The 23527-nt window shown below is 33.6% G+C and overlaps 1 protein-coding gene across 11 annotated transcripts in view; it reads right to left on the reverse strand.

The window, feature by feature from the left end:
* Lrfn5 (leucine rich repeat and fibronectin type III domain containing 5) overlaps positions 1-23527 on the reverse strand; it is a 265744-nt gene that overhangs the window by 239699 nt on the left and 2518 nt on the right. The window contains exon 1 of one of the 11 annotated variants that reach the window (XM_074068082.1): positions 10898-19648. The exons of the other annotated variants lie outside the window; for them this stretch is intronic. The gene's annotated coding sequence lies outside the window, so the exon portion shown is untranslated. Of the gene's footprint in view, positions 1-10897; positions 19649-23527 lie in introns of those variants that run through there. 11 annotated transcript variants of the gene reach the window in all.

Below are 23527 nucleotides of genomic sequence, written 5' to 3' on the forward strand. Positions count from 1 at the left end.
AACACTCCATATATTATATGGATATATTTTTAAAGTGCTAATAAATTAGTTAATATATGCTAATATATTTATAATTATTTCTATACTTTATAAAATTAAAATTTGTACCTTCTTGTGTTCCATAAGAGTTTATGTTATTATAAAAGCTGTATATAATATCATATAATTTAGGATATGTAATATTTAAACTAGCCTCTAGTAATTGAGATTGACTTGAAATATTTAAGAACTGGGAATATTCTCTAAGAGTGTGAACTTTGGTGGAGAATCAATAAATAATGCTAGGAAACTACAAACTAGAAATTGTTAGGTCAGATATCTTTTGTTCATGTAGCAAAATAAAAAAAAATGAAAGTTATTATAACATGATTGCGGTCTGTATTTTCTTCACTAAATTGTCCTTATCTGTTAGTACCCAAAGATATATTTAAAGGTAAATGGGGAAGTGTTCCCTAAGTAATTCCTACTTGACATGGAGAACTGATTAATGACACTACAAAGTCTTTCTAAGGAGAATTTCACAGCTGTTATTGCACTACCCTTGAGTCCAAGCTTTCTGCCACTTTAATTAGGAGTAAATAAGAATATACTTAAGTTATCAGTGCCTGTGGAGTTGGCTCAGTCACAAAAGGGCGTAACAAAAGGGGTCTGGTGTTGCATCAGGCATGATGGGCCCAGGAATAAAAGATTTCTTTTTTAAATCCAAAGGAGCAACAGAAAATGGAATCTGAATTCAAAACAAAATGTGGAAAAAGTCCCTAAGGAAAATTTATCCTTGAGACAGAAATCTTTCTGGGTCTGCATGATGAAGCCCATTGGCAGAGAGGAACTTTTCAAGGTGCTGAGCTGGCAAGAAAATCTGAAAAAAATGATTCTAAATTCTCCTTTAAAACTGTAGAAAGAAGAGAATTACAAATCCCTGGGTCCTTAGCAAAAAACAAACAAACAAAAATCCATTATCTCTTGCATTTTTTAACTTGTCCTTATACATAAGCTACGATTTTTACTTATCCTAAAAGACTTATTATATCAAAACCTTCAAAGGAGATGGACAAAAGAATAGCATGATGTTGACAAAGGCAGTTCTGGTCTTGACTGAAACAGACCCCAAACATGCTGAATAGAGTAACACCAGTCTTGATGACTGCCAGGATAGGATAAGGGTAGGAAGTACAAAGTCACAATGCAGCCTTTTAAGAATTAGAGAGAGAAAATTTAAACAACAACAAAAAAGAAATAAAAAAGAATTAAAAGAGATTAATCTGAACAGATTTTGGAATTAATCAGAAATTCTTGATTTATATCTAGATAGGAGCAAAACAGATTTGGAAAATAAAACAAATCAAAAATAATCATTTCCTTTCCTCTCCCAACAAATTCTGGTAGTACTAATATGTTTTTTAGGACAAAATTAGAACACAGCAATATATCTGAACATAACATACTGAAAACCATGTAATTTCACTTTGAAGGGGGTAGAAGCACAAGACAGCAAGACAGCCTGACGAGGAAGGAGCACACCCCACAAAGCAGTTCTCTGGTGGCCTTAAACCAACCCAATTCCTTCCCCTTTCAGGCTGTGGTCTTCAAAAACAACTACAAAATGTGTTGGGAACACAATATCCTGAGACAGGAGGAACTGCCCGACAGAGTTCAGGTCTTGTTACCATCCCTCCAAGGAAATGTAACAGCTTGTGCTGAAAAGGAACTGCCTCAGCAAGCCTGGGCTTTGTTCTTCTTTCAAGTTGTCCTTCAAATTTTTCTCAGTGTCACACACTATCCCTGAAGGTTATGACCCAGAGCGTGTTGCCCTTCCCTAGCTGTGGCACAAGTGGAGCATATGCAGTCAAGAGTTTGAGGGGCCAGCTCACAATGAATACTTTCATCCCTTGCTGTTTCCTCTGTCTTTTGCTGCCTATTTGTAGGTGACAAACCTACTTAATGCAAACTGTTGCATAAGAGCATATTCTGCCTCATCAGACTCAGAGGAGTAGGTTAACCTGTAACAGTGAACCATATTTCATTCTTCTTAGTAGCCTGAGCATCTACTTTCTATGTAACTGGTTCTGAGTGGTACCTGAGCCAGAGCAAATGCTCCTATTCAGGAATACTATGGGAGAATCATGAAATAAACCCCTGCTTCACATTAAGAATTTGAGTTTAAGAGAAAGTATATTATAAACTTCTGTGACCTTTCAAATGAAAATGTATTAAATTTCCCATTTCCTGAGTTTGAATGTAAGTATACCGGAAATTCACTAAGCCTGATATTTTTACCATTTCTAATTCCAACTGTTTCAACCACATCCTATGTAGAATGTTTAAATTACCTTAAACCAGTCGTGGACACAAATCTTTCTATTAGTCATCAGGTGAACCAATACTTGATTATATAAAAAAAGTTCCAACAGTATAATTTCCAAACTCAAAAAACATCAGTAACTCACAAAATATAACAATTTATTTAAAAACAAAAATTATGCTCCCCTTATATTTTAAACATTAACATTTTACCACACAGTGCATCCTGACAGAGATGAATCTCTTATCTGTTAAATCATTAAATTTGCTTAAAAAATTATACATTTCAACTTAACATTTGACTACATGTATTAACTTTAAAAATCAGCTCAAAATTTTGGCACTTGAGTATTTGAGTTCTTCCGTTTGCAAAGTGTTATATAAATTATAAGTACTAGCAAACAGAGTCCTGTGAATATGCAAGTTTTATGAATTTTTTAAAGTTATGAAAATTTAGCCCCTTTAAGAAATATACCATGCTACATTTTAAGTTTTCTTCATTTTGAAGAATAGTCTGGATTGATGTTCATATGTTAATATATTTTTGATCTTAAAAGACAACTTATAGGAAAGCAGCAGGTTGTAATTGTAACCTCATTACTAATCAAAAATACTGTTTCTGAGTTCAAAAAACATAAAATACCAGTAACTATTGGAAAACTGCTTCATAAAGGAACTATAGTAATGCACCTATAATATTATGCACTGTATTTAAAAATATCCTAGAGGAATGTTGATGTAGTATGCATAGAAGAAAAAAAAATACATTTTCCAACATTTCTTAATATGTTAAAAAATCAAAATTGAAAGTGATAAAAATGTACTCAAATCCAGTAGCTTATAAGGAATCAGATCTCCTTGACCCAATTTAAGCAGTCAACCTATACTATACATTAGAACATACAGTTCTGAAAATTGGTCTATAAGACATAAGTTAGGTAACCATGCCTGAGAAGAAACTCACATTTCAATGTTTCAGGATTTATATCAATATAGTGCTTAATGGGAGATTACAAGATTCTCCCTTGTCTCAAAAATAACATGATTCAGCCATCATATTTTGTATCTTGAAGTACAGAAGATCCCAAGCTTAGCACTGCATGTCTGTTCTTTTTATTAAGGTGTTTGCCTTTATACCTTTCTGAACACCAGGAAACCAGGTGGTGGTTGGGAGGAACTGTATCAGACAGAAGGATGTTTCTAAATGACAGCACCACTAGAAAAACTCCCTAATTAAGCGGCTTTTTGGTATTTTCAAAAATGAGTATGAGCTTCCTGTGTAGCAGAAAATGTTGAATGATTTAATTTAAGAAAAGATCGGATTGTCGGTGGTTCATACAGATCCATAGGTACATGTAGTGGAGTTCCTTCTCGTGAGTGCCCTTCACAGTCTGGACTTAGTATGCAAATGCAATCCTGAATTTATTTTGTAATAATCCATGTACTGTGAAGAATACTCAGACACTGAAAGAAAATGAAGGCCAGAGGGAATAAATAATCTTAGATACCTTTCTTGGAAAGGAAAATAATAAAAATTATACAGCAATAATTTAGAGGGCAGACAATGTTTAAATATATCGTGGAAGACTGCATTGTTGTTTACCTCCTCAATTTCTATCCCAAGGAAAACGTGCAGTTCAGACATTATAGTTACTATCAGTAGTTCTTTTTGTTTGGACTTTTAAGTCTATAACATAGAGGAAAACATACAAACATATTTGAATATTAGGAAGATGCATTGCTTTCATATGCACATAACATGCCACCTAAGTAGTTTAGCTTGATTATTGGACTTTTTTTGTTTTAACAAGAAAGGCAACATTTACAAAAATTAGAACAATTTTGCCTGCTGTTATAAAAATGCAACTGAATAAAGGAATACCTTAACTGACACTCAAAATATTGCCACGTATAATGTTGAAATTGCAATGGTGTTTATAGAATTGGATGTTTTCCTAAAATTTGTATTTAGATAATTCAGGCACTAACGTCAAGTCTGTTTGCAACTGACGTCAGTGGAATTTTTCACTAAACAGCACTGGTACATGTTATACTAGGATCTGAAAGTGATCCTGAATTGATTACTTACAATTATGCAAACCTATTTAAAGCTACCTTCAATGACATTTTAAAATAAGTAGAGGGCATGGGCATATTATAATTATGGAAAAAAGAAAAATAGGTATTATCCACAAAGCAGCACAAAAGGCTAGGATCAACGCATACTGTGTAATGAAAGAAATTATGAAATTAAGCAAAGTTCTTACCCTAAATTTATTTTCATAGTGATTCCTTATGGTATTCATTAATATTATATTACATACTGTACTATATATGATTTGCCTTGTGTAATTTAATCTGAACACCTACATAATATGGACATAATTGGCAATAATTTATTATTCCTTATTATGTGTCTGGCACTGTGTTTAAAATTGGCATTTTCATATTCATTTGCATCCAGAAAATAAGCCAGAAGAAATAAGGTTTTAGTTTATAGATGAAGACAAAATGGTACAAAGTAGCTAAATTATTTGCCTGTGTTGATAGAATCTGACTATAAATCCTAAGGATAAAATCGTAAAGTCAAATAAGTGGAATTAAATTCATAACTTTTACATTTAATGTCTATCATATTATAAATGTGATATTACTTATTCACCTATATACAAGAATTTTAAAGTAAGTAAAAGAGAATTAATATCTGTTCTTAAGAGCCAAGTATGGTGGTTTATGCTGTAATCCCAGTACTTAAGAGTAATCCCAGTACTCAAGAGAAGAAGGCAGGAAGATGGTGAATTTGAAGCCAGTGTGGGCTACTTAATATATAACTTTGAAACAGATATAGATAAATATGGAGATATAAAAATTATCTATATTCTACCACTATCAACATTCTAATATATTTATAGCCAGCTATTTTTCTGTTTCCTAAGAATGTAGAGTCAGACAAATATATTTTCTTATAACTATAATATTTTCTTATAATTATTCAATAGAATACTAGAAGTAAAAAGAATTACAAAAGATCAGGCACAATGAACTACTGTAATAAAAAGTAATGGTAATTTTAAAATAAAGAAAGGTTCTCCAAAATGCTACTGATTTGTTTTCTTAATGATTTCTTAGCTCCCTTTAAAGAGAACTCCTTATTTTACAAACCATCCCTGAATCTAGTCACCTATACCAGAACCTGGATTCAATCCACTGTGAAATCTTGATCATTATACTCTTTTGTGTTTTTCCTTTGTGTTCTTAAGGTCTTTTCAAGGGTAGCAGCTAAAGCAATCTTTATAAAAGAAGCCTTTCAGATTATTTCTGCTCAAAACCTCTGTGGCTTTGGATCTCTTTCACATTGAAAGGCAGAGTCTTCAAATGAGTCCCCCAGGACTTATTCCTCTCTGACTTCAGTGACTCTCCTGCTCGTTCTTTTCCTCTTCAACCAAATATGCTCCTCAGCTATTTTAAAACATGGTCAGTTTGTCTGACTCAAGGTTCTTGAATTCAGTCTCCACACACTCCTGCATAGCCTTGTGACTTACTCTGTCAGTGAGATCTCTTTGAAAATGTCCCATATAGGATGATGTGTTGTTCGTGATCAACCTCAATAAAACATCATTCCTCCCTCTCCAACTTCACATTTCATACCTCACTTTCCATGTTTTCCTTCATAGCACTTAACATCAGCTAATCTTGTATATAGTTGTTGTTCCTTTATTATCTACCAAAATAAAAGGGGCTTGTGTTTTGCATTAACAGTGCCCATTACTAATGTCAGCCAGAAAAGTATTTGTAAAACAAATAAATCAGGAGAGATTTCTTACAGAATTGTTTTCTGAGATGCACTCTAAAGGATCAACTGAATTTTAATGGAAGAAATGATACAAGAGGTAGTGTTCCAAGAAGGAAAAGCCCAAGAAATTATGCAGAATGGAGTTGGAAAAGTAAGAGTGTGTGCAAGCCAACTAATGCAGTTCAATTTTTGTCAACGCTGTGGACAAGAGGAATCATGTTGAACCTAAAGATTGGATTTTATTGGAGTTTGGAGGGCCATGAATGTCAGAGACCACACTTGAATTTAATTTTATAAGCAATAGAAAAACTCTGGAGGTTTCTCAGTAGGGAAATTACATGCCTGAAGCACTTTAGGAAGATTTATCTAGCAGAAATATACAGTATAGATTAAAAGAAGAAAGTCTATAAGGAGAGAGTTCAAAGTTTTATATAAGCCATTCCACTCCAACATTTGATAAGTAAGGAAATATCTCCACATGTTAATATACACATCTCCTAGGTAAATTCATTAAATTATACTATTTAATGTAAGAAATAACCAGCAAAATGATAAAGGCATAGGTTACTGAGGAGAAGAGCTATGGGTCTGACATTGAGATCTTTACCTAGTCCTTAGCTGAAACCAGGTAAGGAAGAAAGGATAGGGGTAGGAGGGAAGGCTAAAGAAATAATAGAAATATTAAAGAGAAAGTCTCTGGAAAATGAAATGTCTAATTTGACATAAAAGCTTTAGAAATAATCAAAGAAATTTTATGTACAGAAATATCCCATAATAAAAGCAAGCATCTTTTATAACTAATACAGTTCACTGTAAAAAATGTCTTTTCCAATTTATGTCATCTCAAAACTATACAATGAAAGATAGTGATTCTCTTAAACAAATATGATGCTTTCCAATGCATTCTTATTATAAATCTGAATTATCAACAAAAAATTACAATTATTATACATAACGTACAATACAGAATTAAAATCTCTAGGTTTGAAGCAAACAACATGGACTAATAGTAAACAAATAGGAAGAATGTGATCCGAAAAAGTTTTGTATTCTTTAAGGTCATAAATTTCTTTAAAAAGCAACCTTAAAAAACCTCTGAGAAGGCTTTACACAGAAATATATAACGACCCACCTGAGAACGCTCTGGACAATATGAGTTGAGGGTAGTATAGTAATGAAGATGTGAAACACTAACTTCAGCTTTGATGTATGAGCAAAGACGTATCAGCATCTAATGGTTGTACAGGGGGATACATTGTGATATTTACATATGTGCTTAGAATATGTCTTAGTTGGATTTACCCCTCCCTCTTCTCTTCTACCCCCATCATAGAATAATTTCAACATATTTCATCTTCTATTTTCATGTATGGATACAAAATACACCCACCACATTCACCCTTTGTGCCCACCCAACTCTCACTGGTACACAATCCCAGAAAAGATAAAATTTCCCCCTGCCCTTCATTTGTGTAGAAGTGTGTATTAATAGGCCATGGGGTATTTCAGGTCTCTGTATGTTGTACTTTAATAAAATAATCCCCTGTCCCTCATTACTTACTCATTCTCTATCACCATGCTGCCCTAGAATTCAACAACTTACAGTTTTGCATTATATTAGATATATAGATTGTTTCAAAATTTTTCATTCTCTAACATTTTCTTTACCTCTCCCACCAACTATAGTCCCTTCAGACAGACTCACTAATACAATTTTGTTCTCTCTTTTACTATATGTGTATATATATATTTAACTTATATTAACCTGGTATTCTTAATCAAATCTCTGAAATGGAAATATTATTTAAGTAGCAAAAGTGTCATCACAAAAAAATTCACTATAGACCTCATCACATATGTAATTAACCCCACTCAAACATCTCTCCACCTAACAGCAGCATAGATAAATGTAAAAATAAATTAATATAGATAGAGGTATATTTTTGTCTGTGTTGGCAACTTGTTTGTTATTGTGTTTGCATTACAAAGGTAACGTGTCTCTAGTAAAGTGAAACTGAAGTTTCATTTCTAAAATTAGAATTTCTTGAAAACAATGTAGCATAACTGTCAAAATCAAATGCACAGCTACTTGGAAAATAAGTGTGTGGCAAAAAAAAAAAAACACTTGACAAAAGAAATAGTATCTGTGAGGATACTTCAGAGAAATTGTTCCTTGGAAAAGTTTTCAAAGTTTGATTTTTGCATATTTTTGCTGTCTTTCTTTTCCTTTTGTTTGTTGCTGGTTTCCCAGAAGTAAACATTTTGGGGAGGGGTCAATGAAAGTGAGTACTGATACACAAGGATAAGACCATTCTGGAATTAGCCAGTGGTGATGGCTGTACAACCTTGTTAAGTATACCGAAAGTCACTAGATTGTATAATTTAAAAGGGTGAATTGCATAGTTGGAGTAATTACATCTCAATAAGAAAGTGGAAAAGAAACATAAAATGAAACAAAAAAGCTCCTTCAAGTTCTTTTGTGAAAGTTAAGTGGAAAGGGCTGGTATCACGGAACACACCTATCATTCCAGCTATGAGGAAGGCATAGGTAGGAGGATCATTGCTGAGGACAACTCTGGGCTACAGCATTCCTGTTTCTGAAAAACAACAAGGGCAAAGAAGGGCTGGAGTCTTATCTCACATGGAAGGGCACCTGCCTAGCAAGTAGGAACCCCTGAGTTCAAACTCTGGTACTGCCTCTCCCCCTAAGAAAAGTTAAGTGTGAAATGAAAATTATCATTTTATGCAATGGTCAATTTTACCAGAAAAGGAAAGATAAAATTTGAGTATTTCCTTTCTAGAAATATGCATAATTGAAATTACAATTTTGTTAACTATGAGATAAAGTTGTTTTCAAAAGTTTAACATCATTGTTATTTATAAAATCCAAACACTTTTTAAAAAATCTCTTTAATGTGTAATTCATTGGTTATTTTTTCCCTAGTATCAATTTTCAAGACTGGGCTCCTAACAGGTGTTCTGGTATTTTTTCTTTGATAGTTTAATAAATTGAAGTAAATTAGAATACATAATTATATATTTAAATTATGTTAGAATTCTATGTTAAGAAAAGATTTGATTATTTTTAAATTTAATGATACTATTAAATTTACTTCCAGGGCCACATGTGAAGTAGTACAAACCATTCACAATTCAGTTCCTGGAAAATGAGGTTATGGCGATAACAGAACCCAGAATGAAATTCCCTTTGCATGGAAGTCAAGCATTTAGTATAATTTAAGAGTAAGTGCTCAGGTTTTTTAGATACTTCTCCCCCCACGCTAACATCTGTAAGCAATGAATATTTTCAGCTCTTTATGATTAATTAAATTCTCAGAAAGATCAAAGCACAGGCTTTCTTTCATAAAGTCCTAGTAATGCTGTAGCTTGTTCGCCAATTTTTGGCAATTCACTTGTAGAAACTGAATCTAAGTATCATGGAAGTTCTAGTTGGCATGGAAATGTGTAGTGTAAACTGGCCTTCCATTTGTATTTAGAAATATTTACATTAGTTCTATTTGGTAAATAATAATAACCTCTTTCAAATTGTAGACCTAAGATTTTATTATTTTGAACTATTACACCTATAAGGTAAAAAGTTTCAAGCCCTACGAGTATCATTTCACTTTCCCACTATAGTAGGAATCACCATCCCACTTTTTGTTACTGTGAGCCCTTCCAAAAATTTTTTTCATAAGTATGCATTTAAGTGTATCTACATATATATGTACATTGCTTACATGAGAAAGATAACATTATACCCACCCTACCTTTCTTTCTTATGGAGCCATGATAGAGAGATTTCTTTATCAACAAATACATATCTACTGAATTTATAAAAGAAACAGCAAAATATTCCATCAGGAAACCTTCCCAAATATGTAGAGCATGTAGAGTCTATTGATTTGTAAGAGACTTCCTTATAACATAATTTTACTTGTCCAACTGTATCTATGGGACAAAGTCACATCCTGGAAATCTGACAAGGAAGCTCCCTTTAGAGCTATTCCAAACAAACAAAAATACCTTTTTTTCAAACATGGAGAAGAGAAAGGTAAAACAGGTCCTGCATGCGGTGTGGGTTCATACCAATGGGAGGGAAGAGAACATAAGGAAAGGCTGAAGGAGGCTGTAGTAGGAATATTATGTACTCATGTATGAATATGAGACCTGTTGAAACTATTACAGCAATGGGTGAAGGGGGAAAAAAGAGAATGATGGAGGTAGTGAATTCAAATATGATATATTGTTTCTAGTTCATTTATGTATCTCTAAATATCAGTCACTTGATGATGACGATAACAAAGCAATTTCTATTAAAGAAAAACTATGAATGAAAGTAGTAGAAAAAAACATCCTTAACGAATTGGAGTTATAGTACATATATACATGGAAATATCACAAGGAAACTCCCTGTGTAGCTACCTTTATTTCAAACAAGAAAAAATGTCAGTGTTTTTCTTTTTTCCCCTACAAAATCAAAATCAGAGAACAGGAGGGCAGAATGAGTCCTGCCTGGCGGGGGAGGGTGGTCACAATAGGAGGTGGGAGGTGGTGGGGAAAGGGCATAGGAAGGTGAACATGGTGCAAATACTATGTACACATGTGTGTAAATGCAAAAATAAAACCTGTTAAAACTGTTACAGGAATGAGGGAGGGATAGAAAGAGTGGTAGAGGGGGTGAATCTAACTGTGATATATTTGATACATTGTAAGAACTTCTGTAAATGCTAAAATGTACCCTCACCCTGCAAAACAATAGAAAAAAAAAAAAGAAATGGGGGAAAAACCAAAGAAAATTACCTGTAATTTAACTCATTTGTCTGGAAATGATAATTTGTTGCAACTAAGGAAAAGGAAAGAAAAATAGTAAGAATCAGTTGACTCTTATGCTCCAAATAAAAGAACAAAAGAAATGAAGGAAGATAATTATAAGTTGTGTATATGAACTGTGAAAGCATGAAGCTACTCAGGAGGCAGCGGTAGGAAGGACTGCAGTTCAAGGTCAGCCCTGAACTCATCTCAACCAATAAAAAGCTGGGCTTGGTGATGCATAACTGTCATCCCAGCTATGCAGAAAGCATAAATGGGAAGATAGCAGTCCAGGCCAGCCTGCACTAAAATGTGAGATCCTACCTGAAAAAAACCAAATCAAAAAGGGCTGGAGATATGGCTCACGTAGTACAGCACCTGCCTAGCAAACCTGAGGCCCTGTATTCAAATCCCAATACTGACAAAAGAAAAGGTAGTATGATTCAACTTTTTGTTTTTTGGTTTCTTGCTGTTGGTTTGGTCAGACTACTTACCCCAATTACAGTTCCCAGCAGTAATGTAGAGCAACAACAGTTAATAATTCAACCACCACTTAATCAAGATGCCAATTTAATCTGTCACTGGTTAACAAAAGAAAATCTCAAGGTTACCTCAATTAAGAGGAGTTCGTAGATTCTGTGCAGAATCCTACAATGAATGTTTTACCCAGACTGAAAAAGACATGACACGGAGGAGAATTTTGTTTCCATATCTCTTGCTATATTCTATTTTTGCTGATAACTTTCCTGCTCAATGTTTTTCTGAAAACTCATCTGAAGAGATTAATAAATGATAGTACATTACAGCATAGCCTCCTTGTTCATGATTATGAATAACCTATTGTTGGCTTTAGTTAAGTAACAAAAATTATACTTTAACAGAGGGATTAACAGTAGAAAAACTAACCAGTCATTCAAACTTCAATCCACACTGGTTAAAAAGTACAATGTCGTGGACTATACTTAAAGATTAAATATTCTACAGTGTGTTTATCTAGTAAAATACATGGGTTATGTTCCCATACTAAAGTAAAGAACAGAGGTTATTTCAAAATCTGTATATTTGACATGAAAATATTTTATATGTGGTGGCCCAGGAACCATTTGCTTCTTGGTAATTCGGGAGCTTATTGTTGCATATGTAATTTATTGAAGTACTTATATTACATTAGAGGAAACAGGAACATTGGTTAACCACATTGCATTATATTCTTCACAGGCTGCCACCAACTTCCCCTCAAGGCAAAATGTAGAGTTGTGACTTCACAATAATTAATAATTTTAAAGTACTCTGACCAAAAATTGACTATGAAAAGGAAGGTTTCGTATTTCTACCTTCACTATGTTGAAGTATGCTAAAATAAAGATAAATATCCAACTGTTATAGAATGCATGGTCCCTTACAAGGCCTAACGAGAGCAATTAAAATGTAACATTGAAACAAGCAATATTCCTATCATGGGCAATTAAGGTGAAGGTTCAGGACACCTCTGAATGTCTTTATATGGCCTTATAGCAGATGCTGAAAATGTTTTATTAAAACTGATTGAAAACACTTAAAACGGATACATACACCAGTAACTGCATTCAGTTGGAATTCCATGCAAAACACAGGTGTGTTTGATCATTTTTCTGACATGCCATTTGCTAGTAACTAAACACACAGAAATTTTTTGAAACCCCCACAGGTATTAGTTTTAGCTGCTTTTTTTTGTCAAATAAAAATTCTTTATTCAACAACTTCAGGAATGCTGTGATCCTGAGGGATAGCAAGGAACTCTGAGGGGTGGTGGGCTGAAGCTAGCAATGGGTCTACCCTATGCAGAAGCAGGGGCTCTTGAGCTACCCCAGCTCACTCCTGACAATAGGGTATTACTTTCTTCTTCACCTGAAATCGGACAAGAAAATCAATATAAAATGATGTCTTATCCCTGTTAAACCTTATCTCATTATTAGCACGTACTTCTTTAAATTATAGTAGAAAATTAAGAAGGAACTGGATAAGAAAACATGGATTATCCCTACTAAAAAGGACTTCCAGGAATGGATAAATTACAATGAAGAATTCTATGATTCAGAAGGTTGAAAAATAGATTATGATATAGAAACAAAAGCTGTAATATTATTCAGCATGTGTATAATCTCTGTTTTACAAAGGGAAAAAGACACTAAGACTTTCAAAATTATACTTAAATTTAGCCATAATCATTTTCTCTTCTGTATTTTCACTAGACTTTATTTTTTGTGAGGAATAAAAGCTGATCATATTTCTATAACGTTATAGGTTAGAATTTATATTTTTAAAATGTGTTAATGATAATTATGAATACAATATACAACATGCATATTAGTAGATTCAGTATTTGATAAAAATAAAAAAGCTTATGTGCAAGTGTCGTGAATTCATATATATATGTGTGTGTGTATATGTATATACATATATCCTATTAGTGTTCAAATAGTAAGACACAGATAGGCTTTACAAGTTGTACAGATAGTAACTTCTCAATGAAAAACAGACAAATACAAACTTTTCAAACATTTTAAAATTAGACTATGCCTTAAGAAATTTAATTTGGTTTCCTAAAATAACAAAACCTGCTAAGGAATCTTAAGGTCAGAAATACTGTCAAGCAAAGTATTAAAATTTTACTGAAGCAGTATTGGCTTTGGAATTTTACACATAAGTCATGGTAGTGGCTTTTCACAGAAAATAATTCTGAAAAAAGAGCAAGGTAAGGTAAGATGGGAGGAGAAAAAGAAGAAATAAGGAAGGAAGGGATCAATAAATCCAGCAGCATCTTGATTCTTTCTAAGTTTAGAGATGGTAACATGGCCCAAGTCAAAGAACTAGAGCTGAAAAGCACCAATTGAAGGACCTCTGTCAGGACTGCCAAGAGGTAGTTTGTTCACTTTTCTCCCCTTCTCTGCTTCCCTTCCTTCCTCTCTTTCTTTGTATTTTTCTCTGCCTCTGGATTTTATGCTGTGATAATGTGAAGCTATAATGATCCACCCTTTCAAATCTGAGAGAGAAATCAATAAATAGGAATTACATCTGAAAGTTGGATCTTCGTTTTTCGACTCTTTCAATGCTGAGGTCAAGCTAGGCCTTAAGATAGCTGTCCTTGGTTGTGTGGACCAAGAAAGAAATCCCTAGGTGCCTGAGCCAGTGCAGGTCAGATTTTCCACTTGGTGCTAAGTGACCCAATCATATTTTCTAGTCTTAATTCTAGGAACTAAAACCAAAAATTTTATACTGTGGAATGCTAGTTTCTGAGCCTGAACTCTATCAAGCTAAGGAACATCTTATCACTTTATTTGTCTCACTTTTTTCCACATTCACCTATAGATCTCAACTCTTTCTTACATTGAGATATAGTTAATTTGCCAATTAATTTTAAACATGGAAAAGAATATCTTTTTATTATCATTGATAGCACCAATTTGTCAAAGTGAGTACCAATTCCAATTACATTCAGCTTGCATGACTTCTATTCATCTAATAGCATTGGTGATCTCTCTATCTGTTGCTCCATCCAAGAAAGCTTTAATTTATATGCTAGAAATCAATTTTAGAGGACAGATAATTCTTGTTCCAAATATGGAGTATATTTTATGGATGAAAAATAGAGAAAGGCGATAGAACCAATCCTCAAAGAACATCATATTGTTTTACAAAAGCTATTTTTTTAAATATTGCAAAGATAGTGATTATTTTCCTTTCCATATACTTCCAAACCCAAATTTTACAAACACTATCATTGAAATGTAAGCATCGATATACAGGTAATAACCATATAAAAATGAAACTAGTTTATTTATGTTACTACATGTAACTAGATTTTAGTTTTTCATGGTCATACTCTAAAACCATTATTTATTATATGTAAATAATAGTAATATTGTATTAATTCACTTATTCAACCAACACTTCCTGAGTATATTCTTTGCACCTACATTGATATATTTTACTGAAATTCCTTATCTCCCTTTTAAAATTCTCTTCCTTCCTTTAGAGATAATTATTTATTCCATATTTTCAAATCGTAATGCTACAAACAACACTTGGGACTAAAGAAACTAAACTTCCCTATTACTAGAAAAATCCAGGCATTATTTACACATATTTATTTAGCTATTTTATCTCAGTAAACAAGTTATCTCAATAACTAATATGACTAGTTATATGCTTATCTGGCTACTCAGATAAAGATTCTAATTTTTATCAAAAACACCAAAGAAGAAATAGAACTGTTAAAGTTACAATTACAGATGACAATATACTTAGCATAAATTAGTCTAAAGAAATACGAAGTCAATTTTCTCTAGTGGTAAAAGGATTAGAAAGTTACTCATTTTCTCAACTCACTGTACATGGGCATAATAAGAGGGGAATATTTGGCACAAAACTAATGTTGCATAAACAAGCCCCTTCTGAAACACATTACCTAGTCTCTGTGTTTGTAATTTTATTTATTTTTTTTTCTTAAATGGTCTTCCAAATTGAGTAACTTCAAAACCATAGGCAACCAGGATTGGTTCTGCCCATTAGATAACTGATAAAATGATTATTATATTTATTGTTCGTGACCATGTCTAAAAGATCATACACTATTTGAGATATTGTTTTTAAAATGATATCTCAGCTATTTTAACAATACTTAATGACTCTACAGTTATACAAAAGCTCACTTATGTTTTAATTTACTTTTTTAAAACACAGATTCAGTTGGAAAGAGCAGGAGAGTAAAGCAGACAGATGTTTGCCAGCAGTCAATCTACTCAAGCCAAATATTACAGTCTGATATGTAAAATATAATGATATGCATTTTAAGTAGAGCAACCATGCTATACATATGAAAATATTTGCAACTATTCTTTACATATAACTGTAATCTTCTTACTTGTAGCATGTATTAAGTAATATTTGCTAGTGCTGTCTGGTCATTCTACCATTGGTCAGTCAGTGTATGAAGTGCTAAGAATTCATTATTTTGCTTTCTCCTCACAATTTTTTGGGATGGCTATAACATCAGCCCCATTCTGTAGATAAGGAAACTGATTCATATTATTTCATGAAAATCAGTCTTTGTATAGGCTGTCACATCCAACAGATGGAATAAATACCTGGTTATTTAAGAATTCACTATGAGCAGGGGAGGTGGCCCAAATACTGTATACATGTACATGTAAAAACAGTAAAATATTTTTTTAAGTTAGTAAGAAAAAAAAGAATTCAGTAAGAAGAATGTCAAGTAATTGAGACAATATATATTACATATTAAACCCTAAGATCACAGCAAGCAATACCAGAAAGAAAACGTAAGTTAAAGATTTCATGTTCAATGCAATCCTGGAAGATAACCCTGTGGTTCCTTCTACGGTGTCATTAGACATTTGCTCAGCCCCAGCCTGTCATTTAAAAACAGGTATAGCAACTTTGCTACTTGGTTAATAAATGACTACCAGAGAGTTAAGAATGGAAAATAATCTACTGACAAAATTTGCCTATATGAGAGTAAGGAAAGTCAAAGAAAATTCATACAGTGAAGATACAAGGAAAAAAGAGAGGGAAATTTATACTGTGTAAAACATGTATTGGATTGGTTTCTGAGGGAATTTTTTGCAATCACTAATATGTATATAATGAAGACAAGTAGTTATTAAGTAACTGTTAGTTATATTGAGAGTTGGTGTGTTGATTTTGATAACTATGTATGTTCAAATTAATTATAAAACTTTTAACAATCACTTTAAAAGATGATGACTAAAAAAGAATAACATGCAAGATAATAGGTTATGGTCATTCTTCAAAGATATCAGGTAGTGGTTTACTCATATCCTTTTACATCAAATTATTTCCCCACTTGGCAGAAATTAGATAACCTTATATGGAAGTTGAGGAAACTACTAAGAATTTTTCTGTTGACTATTTTAAGAAGAGACAGAAACACAAATTAACAAATATTCTAGAAAACAATCATTTAGGTTTAAGGATTAATTGAAAGGTGAAGATGTGAGAATGTCACCAAGACTGTACTTAGAGTTGCCTCTCTGAAAGAGAATTTATTCTTACTCTATATCTGAAATTAACCCAGAGTGACATATATGCTATTTTGACCTGGGTCTCCAAGAACAAATGGGTAGAAGAGTCTAACCATGCACCAAATAGCAAATACCTAGCTGCTAAAGAAAATAATGAATGGGCTTGAGTGATTCTTATTTCAAAAAGTCCATGATATGGCCAGCTAATCACTTTAGGAGTGAGATGTAACTTTACTCTTCCTATTTTGCTCCATTTTACTACTTTTCATATTTTTTTACGAACAACATCATTACAATTTACAAGTTACTTTCCTGTTACTTTTTAGTGGGAAAGTTTTAAGTAACTTGGTCACTATAAATAAATCATATGATCTGCATGTTGAGAGAACAGTCCCAGACATATTTATTACAGTCCAGTCACAGAATGGCAAATACTTTCAGTCTTGTGACCAAACTTGGATAGACTAGTTGTAGTATCTTAAAGGTATACATTAAGGACGCTAATGCCCTATTTGGTCTCAGGGAGAAAAAAGTCATTGATCAAATTATGACACCTGACATGACAAGATAATATGTGTGATAAAGGGTTGAAGTTTGATTTCTCTACTTAAAAAGCAAGGAAATGATGTCCCCACTCAACTCTACACTCATCAACCTATGTGAGTTGCTGGCATTGGTACCATGCTTCAGTGAAAAGTGGGAAAACAAATCACAGCTTGTCCAGAAGAGGGTGATATTGAAGACTAATGATAACATTTCATAAAGATAAAAGCTAAAAGGTCTTGAACTAATAATACAAAGAAAATGGCTGCTAACCAGTTTCGGTCCGGAATATGCATAAGCAGACAAATTGTGGGTCGGTGATCTCAAGTAATGCATTTCACATGCTGCAAGTATTATGATGAGGTATTACACTTACTATGTACCACTTTCCATGTCGTCCACATGAGCCACTCCACCAGCCCCTTTGAAATTAATTAGAAACTACAGAGTGCCAGAATTTTGACTCCATCCAAAGATAAAATTATGATACTCCTGGACAAAAGTGGTATAAAGTACTTTAGGTGAAATGATTTTTGAAATCGCTGAAGGTACATAAGATTAATTAAAATGACCCCTTAGCAGAGATGCTTTAGAGGAAATTTAAGATTGAATGTATGTCAAGAAGACATCATAGGGTTTAAAATAATTTGAGAATTGAATGTCTTTGGATAAATCTTGTTCTGTCCAGTAGCCTATACACCATTAAACCTAACCAAATTTCTTGCTTTGCCTCTTCTGCATGGATTCTAATGACATTGACTATGTGATTCCTGGTCCACATGAAACTTAATATTCCTTGTAGCCCTAAGGTTATATGATGAAGCATAGGCTGTAAAGTCCCCTTATAGCTCCTTCTTTATGATTATGCTAGCTAATGATGAGATGAAAATAAGGACAATGATAACCACTAAGTACCTAGTATACTATATCACCAAAACTTCCAGACAACCCTATTACATAACCATATTGCTAGCTCCATTTCAATATTGGAACAGTGAGGCTCAGAAAGATAAAAAGAATTGTTCTGGGACACACAGGTATGTGAGAAACAGGTGTGTGATGACTCTAGTTCTATGTTTCTAACCACTGTGTATTAATAAACCTTACAAAAAACAGCCATTATTTCCTAATTTCCCCTCTCCTCCCTACTATACAACATAAAATATAAAAACAGCACAAAATACCAGTTAATAAATTAATTTCAAGGTTATACATTTGTTTATTACTAAAAATAAGGAGTTCCCTAAGATCAGGGCCCAAAATCCAGTCATATATTTTTAAAGTGCCTGGCACTTGAACAGTGAATACCTGGCAAATATCCTACATAAGTCCTATAAATAACTGCACATTTTCAAGTTAAACTTAGTGATATTTCTATTGAATGGGGCATTTCAAATTCAAATATATGTGAATATTGTTATTAAGATATCTATACTTGTAGAATAAGGCATATGAATCACACAAGTACTCTTCAGTGTGGCCATGTTAATTATAGGCATTTTAGTGATGCTACTCAAATTTCTAAGAACTAATAAAAACAAGTACACATAACACTTAAAAACTGAACTAATACTCACACCATGGGAAAAAATGGGATTTAAAAAAAAGAAAGAAGAATACCACAGCCTGTACTTCTAAAAGAGAAGAGAAAAAGTTAGCTTTCATGGTTATATAATTGATACACTCCTTCTAATAAATTACTTAGTGATGTACACACCCCGTACTTTTGGAGATGGTATCACTAAGGTCTGTGAAGAACTCATTTCAAGACAGCAAATAATGCTGGAGATGCAGCTGAATAGAAGTGTGTGCACATAGCATGTGTAAGAGCCTTCTTTGATTTTGAGCAACCAAAAGAAAATGGAATCCAGAGAACAAGTGAAATTTGTAATTCAGGGTTCTTTAGCATTTTCTCAAAAGAGCTGCACAGGGCAAAGTTAAACAGACTAAGTTACACAGCATTGTTTTGGTTTCCATCCTTAATTAAATGAATAGTTTAGATTTAGTATAAATTCAACTAGTTAGTTTTATTTCAATCTTGTCCTAAGAAATCACAAACTAGACCCAGAATTTGTTAAAAGTATTCTTTAACTTTAATCATTAATATTCTCTTGTTTTCTAAAGACTTTTTGTTATAAAATCTAAAATAAATTACATTTTCTAATGAAATTCTAGAATCATTCTTTACAAAGATTACAACAGTTTTTAAAAATGTTTCATCAATTGGCTTAAAAGATATATATAGAGAGAGGTATATATACAGATATACATTTGATATATGTATATACGTACTTTTATACTTTTACATATATATATACAGATATATATAAGCATATTTCCCACCAAAAATACATAAATAGTATGAGTTTTAAGATTTGATATATTTTTGTTATAAAAGGATGTATTTGTTAAGAAAACCAAACCTGGTCAATTGATATTATCCTCCCAATAACTTATCAAATAACAACTATCAACACCAATTTTTAAGAATTATTACAGATTTTTTATAATTTATATAATAAAGCCTTTTCATGTGTTTTGTTGGCATCAATAAAATGTGCATTTATATTACCATGTAATTTCATTGTAATTTTCAATCACTCATTAACCATCTTCATAATTACTGTCAAATTATGATATAGTTAAGTAAAAAGCATTCTGTCAGAACAGTATCTATCTGTATACCATGTTTAAAAGGCTTAAAAGTAGCAATAGCTATCTCTGAATTAAATTTGTTTATTTCTTGTTGTACTTATTAGGAGTTTCACAAAACCATACAATTTATTGTGAGAGAGTATAATATAAGTGGTTCACCTCTAACCAGAAGAGTTTCAATAATTATAAATGTAGCACTCTTTAATTTCACCATGGATCCCCCATGTAATGAGCAAATTATACTGCCTTAGGTTCTAAATAGTCCTCAATGATTGAAGAATGCCACATGAATAAAATTGTGAGCTTTAAAAATAGAGTAAGAAGACTCATTCTCAAGGTTTATTGAAAAGGTAGAGCTGTGCACATGTGTGCCACTGGAATGGTTTAGCAAAATTACCCATTAGTCATGTACATCTATGAGGCCTAAATTTGAATCTTTACTCTTCACGAAAGCATAAATCTTAGAACTGATTATACCATACCACACAAAAAAAGTCCCTGAAAGTAATGCCAATGTGTTCCATTCCTGAGCAAACAGAAAATAAAATCACTTCAATAATATAATAATTTATCTAGTTAATCTTTAGAGAGTTTTAAGTAGCTTTCTTCCTCTTACCTTAATATTAGCAAAAATACTAGCAATGTTCTTTATTTCTTTGAATAAATGAGTAGTTGTTATGTAGTAGTTTCATATGCAGACAAAAACATTGTGAGAGAACTGCTAATATTTCTTCCTAACCACATAATAATGCAGCAATAGTATCAGCAGAAAGCAAGATCCTAATTTCACTGGCTAGAAAACTCAACAAAACTACTAAGCCAAAAGTGCTTCAAGCAGCAAGAGGAAACAGTCAGTACTGGTTTAAATGGACAAATGGAAATGGTGTTCACCCACGAAAATATGAAAAGTGGACATAACATATGACAATAATTCAAATAGCAACGTCATAACCGGCATATGTTTTAACACAAAGAACTCATTTAATAAAGGAAAAGAAAAATAATAGTTAAAGAAGGAATTAGGGTGGGGCAATTCTCCCTCAGATGACCACAGCTTTTGCCGTCTCTCTTGAGAAAAAGGAAAGAAATTACCTCTGGCTGGTATTAGTCAGATATATGCATTGATGAACTCCTCTCTTAACAAATCAGCAGATGAACCTCATATTTCAAAATCTGAACTGTGTCTGTATATTTATACATACATTACATATTTGAAGGAAGGATAAAGGTTCATGAAACACAGTGTACTGGTGTTGCTCAAGGTCATTCTCCTCTTCAAAAGAATACAGGTAAAAATGACTAAAAAAGATCATCTAGGGGAGGGGAATCAAATGACAACTTCTTTCTACCTGATTATCTGCTCATGTCTGTTCCTATGCATGTTCTGACTTTCCTATTGTTCTTTTCCTGTTAATAGTGACCAAAGGAAGGAAGATTTTTCCAGGAAATTTTCTATCAATAAGTGCCTGTCTTAACCCATCAGTAAACCACACTAGCTCTATCTATGTATACTGCCTAACAAGGGAAGTGGACTCATATCTCCAAACTGACCTAAACCCTCTCCATCTCTCCAGACAGGGAAAGGAAGAGTAGGGAAACCTCCATTTTTAACTCTTCTTTTTAAAAAAATACACATGTATACAGGAGCCTGTATACATCTGTTAGGAGCTCTATTTGGTTATGCCATTTAACCTAACTACAACTTCACCAATTAATTACATTTTTAAGCCTGAATCACATCATTATGTTTAGGCTTCTGAGCATTCAACATCACATTTAAAATATTCATTTTGCCTTCTCTGAGGAAAAGAACATGAACAAGTTTTAACTTGAGAAACACAGAATCCATAGTGAGGAAAGGCCAGGAAGAAGTGAAATGAGGAAGATGGGGAAACACCATATTTTTTCAAGTACCTATATGCTCCAGAGCATTCCTTTTTGTCTTGGTCGCCCCCTAGATAGTAGATGACTTATCTACTAATATTATGAGTATGCTATTTTTAATGCAATAATATTCTAGGTAAATTGAGAGACTAAAGGCTTGTACTTGTTAGATGTTTAAGCATACAGAAGTCAGCTTTCTGCCTAGGATTTTCTGTGTGACAGAGGAATTACAAACAATTTCACTAAAAGAGCAAAAGAAAAAGAAGAAAAGAGAATTGGAAAAAAAAATCCTCTCCTAATTCTTCCCAAGTCTGCAGTTATTTTTAGTTTATTTTGTTTATCTGCACTTTTCAATGCAGAAAATACTGTCTTTTTCACCTGAATCCTCAGAGGGTGGAATGTGAACCTGTTTTGCTTTTAAAGTTGAGTTACCCTCTGTATCTTTTATTCTAAAAGTTGCACACTACCCTGTCTGAAAAGTGTCCCTCATCTTCCTCATGCTTATTCAGTAGTAGTAGTAGATTTTGCAGTAGTGTTGCAACTAAAGGCAAAACAGGGTGTAAATGACATGCTCAAACCCAAGAGAGCATGAGAGGAGAGGAGAAAGAAGAACAAATGAAAATCTAGAAAGTACACATTTTGGCTTTCGATTTTTAACCCTGATAAACCATTGAGATATATCAAGGAATTTATGTAGCCACCTTTCATTCCATGTTCTTCAATATTCATCTAGGAAGAGAGGGGGGTTGGGGAGTGAGGTTTTGCAGGCATAGGAAGGCAGACGCCACCGCCCTCCACAAGCCCTTACCACCTCTCTTCTCTCATATCCAGGGAACCACCTTGGCCATGATGCGCCTGCTGGCTGCCATGGGGACCATTGAGATCTCCTGCCCCGCCCCAAGAAAGTATCAAAGCCGACATAGCAGCTGCAGTGGCAGTGCCCAGCCCCCAAAGCCCGCTGCATACATGGCCTTGTAGCACCACCAGCCTGCGAGGGCTGCAGCAGCAGCTGAGCCCAGAATCCAGAGGCGGAATTGGGGACGTCAGCGCGCAGGGACAGCTAGAGCAGCTACCGGCCAGCATGTAGTCTGCAAATGCCATCATATGTCTATCTATAGAAATGCAGCGAGTGGAAGGAAATCATGCAGCTCCCCTACACTTCCTAAGCAGCTTTAGCAAAGGGACCCCCTTCCGCCAGAGCAATCCGAGTCACAGCCTCTGTCGGGCCAAACCTCAGCGGAGTGCAGTCAGCAGGCAGCTCCCAAAGGCGCGAGGGAGACAAATGAGCACTCCTTGGTTGAATTATTCAGACTGTCTTCACTATGGAATAAAACATTGATGAGACTACTTTGGAAGAGCTTTATCTTGCTAATTCTAATGCCCTCGAGAAGGGAGTGAAATTTTCTGTAGAGGACGGATAGTAGAGTTGATGGGGAAAGGAAATGAGAGAAATAACGTGTGAGAGTAAGGGGCTTTGAAAGTTAACTACATTTAT

The sequence above is a fragment of the Castor canadensis genome, chromosome 3 (genome assembly GCF_047511655.1).
Source record: "Castor canadensis chromosome 3, mCasCan1.hap1v2, whole genome shotgun sequence".
Classification (NCBI taxonomy): domain Eukaryota; kingdom Metazoa; phylum Chordata; class Mammalia; order Rodentia; family Castoridae; genus Castor; species Castor canadensis.